At 34.4% G+C, this 2,817-nt stretch overlaps 1 long non-coding RNA gene across 1 annotated transcript; it reads right to left on the minus strand.

Annotated features, from left to right (window-relative positions):
- Positions 1-489: 489 nt before the first annotated feature.
- Positions 490-2,748, minus strand: LOC103131900 (uncharacterized). Its single transcript, XR_475458.2, has 3 exons — positions 2,694-2,748; positions 1,991-2,116; positions 490-657 (listed from the first exon to the last, which is right to left on the minus strand). It is a non-coding gene; the product is annotated as an uncharacterized LOC103131900 (long non-coding RNA).
- Between the last annotated feature and the right edge of the window lie 69 nt (positions 2,749-2,817).

Below are 2,817 nucleotides of genomic sequence, written 5' to 3' on the forward strand. Positions count from 1 at the left end.
ATATGTCTTTATAAGGGAATTTTAAAAAAAATCATTGAAACGCAATTTTTAAAATATCTTTATTTTACAAATTATTTTTTACAAATTCTGCACAATGCCCAGCAGATGGCGACAAATTGCCTTTCAATATTTTCAGTTAATAATTTTACATTTTTTAAATTTGTGTTTTCTTGGATATTTCTATGAAGTGAACTGAAGAAAAACAGAATGTACACATCCTAGAGCCATAGCTAAAGAAGGATATTACTTTAATTTTTGAGGGATTTATAAAAATATAAATGGAATATGCAAATAACTAGCTTCCCTGTGAAAGTTAAAAGCAGCATCTCATGCTACTACATCTCACTAAATCTTAAGGAAGCACAATAACTGCAGCACACTATAATCAAAGAAAACAGCTGGCATGTTCAAGAAGTAGTGAGAAAAAGAATAGCTTATTTCTCCTCAGCCTTTTGCTGCTTTAATAAAAAAAGATTGAGAAACACTGGCTTTGTTGTTGCACAGCACATGAAATTAACAGTTTTGTTTATTTTAACTTGGAAGTCGATGTTTGGTGAGCCTCCTCTTTGGGTCCAAGTCATTCACCGTCATGATCACCATGTGGCATCGCTCTCAGATTGTTCTGATTTTCTCCTTCTGGTTCTGCAAATCCATCTACTAAACAACACATATATTTTTTATTAAATCAGTATGTTCTAACTATGCTTTAAACATTAAAAATCAACATAATCACCACAGAAAAGAATAAAGTACAGATACTTTGACTCAATAACAGTTTTAAATTTATAGCAGAAAGGGGAAATGTATTTTTAGGACCAGCCAAAGAAGCCATTTCTGTATTAATGTAACAATTCTGATTCTGACATTCCTACCAACGAAACTAGACATTGAAGAGAATCAGGAAAAAGTAGCTTCCTACAAATTAACTACAAATAAACTCTACCCACAGAGCTGGGTAGAGTAGTTGTCTTGTGATCGGAAGGTTGTAAATTCGATGTCAGCTTTGTCCTGCCACATGTCAGTGTATCCCTGGGCAAGAAACTTAACCCCAAATTGCCTACATCGGTGTATAAATGTTTGTGAGTGTGAATTGGTGAACGTGACTCTAGCAAAAAGCACTTTGCATGGTCAAAAGATTGAAAAAGCACTATATAAGTTCAGTCCATTTACTTTCAGAAATTTATGACTATAATACTTCAACGTGTTTACTTAATAAAAATATAAGCCATGAAGAAACAGCATCAGATGTCTGATCCGAATGAAACATTCTGCAGCAGCAAAATGACTCCAGAAAATGCTTTAAAGATTCATCTGCGAGTCTGAATTCATGTGAAGCTGCTTTCCTCCATATATCTGCAATTAAGTTATTGGGTGCAACACTGTTCATTCAAACTGTTCAATCAGCACAGTTTGATTCTTTTTTGTTCATGAGATGTTGGAGAATTAAAGTTAATACCATAGTTTTAACGGTTTGGATGAACCACATACAGACATATTGAACAAATTAGATCCCAATAATACATCCCAATGAGTCTTGTCAGATTAAAAGCACCTTTTGAAAGCAACTTTATATAGGTATTAAGCATTTTTGTGTGTGTGGGGGAGCATAGTGGAAGGGGAGTTTTATCTTTTCTTTTGTTATTATTCTTATTCTTATTATTCTTATTATTCTTATTATTATTATTATTATTCCTCCCTCAACCAGTGTAGTTTATTTAAATAGGTTTTAACTAGATCTCAGCTGTAAGGTTCCCAGGACCAGCATACTTCTATTTTTAGCTTGGCCATTTTTGTATAATAAAATAAATTCTGACTACTCTCACCCTTCCAGGGCATCTGTAAACCAAACAAAATGTATCTAAGTTACAAGCAGTGCCTCCGTTAATTTTTACAAGTTTATCTGTGTGATAATCTGGTAAAAAGGATGATTTGAAATTCTCCAGACACTCTCTGTTAGTGGTAGTTGTACCCAAGGTCACGCATTACTTACATCTTCCTCCACATTTCTTCCATAAGTAAAAAATTATGCAGAAGGCCAAAGGTAAGCCAAAACCCAGTCCCAGTCCCAGAGCCAGACCAAGATACAGAGCAATTGTCTTGCAAGGAGATGGTTCTTCTGTAAAAAAAAATAAAAATAAAAAAATAAATATGTAAGATCTTTTTTTAAGCTTTCAAGAACACTCTAGACTAATCATTATTCTTTCTACAGAAAGAATAATGATTAGTCTACCCTGTCAACCCTAACCGCACAAATATTAACCCAGGTCACAGCGCACTTGGTCTAAAGTCCGCAAAAAGTTCTTCAGTTCTAAATGGGCTTTCATGCTCCATGTAACAAAGTTGTCTACCACTATTTTATCTTCTTTCTCATCACCACCATAGTTGTCAGAATACTCCTGTAGATGACAAGTATCTGTGCAGCTGAAATCACTGGTGTACAGAGCAAAGAGGAAATGCTGACCCAAGTGTATGACAACCTCTGTACCAGTGTTTTTCAACCTGTTTTGAGCCAAGGTACATTGTTTTAATTGAAAAAGTCATGAGGCACACCACCAACCAAAAATGTAAACAAAGATAGTCTGTAGTCTCCATGCAAACAGTAAAACATGGTGGTGGCGGCATCATGCTTTGTAAATATTAACTTAATATTTGGAAGTTATTTTTCAATAGATCCAAAGAAAATGTCTACTCACCATCGTTATTGTGCTTTTTATGGGGAGGAACTTTTGTGTGGACACAGAAAAACAAACATTAAAATATGACAAAATGCAGCCAAAAATGTAAGATGAGAAATGATGACACTACAGATATTTACAC

Source organism: Poecilia formosa, unplaced genomic scaffold (genome assembly GCF_000485575.1).
Source record: "Poecilia formosa unplaced genomic scaffold, Poecilia_formosa-5.1.2 Scaffold869, whole genome shotgun sequence".
NCBI lineage: Eukaryota > Metazoa > Chordata > Actinopteri > Cyprinodontiformes > Poeciliidae > Poecilia > Poecilia formosa.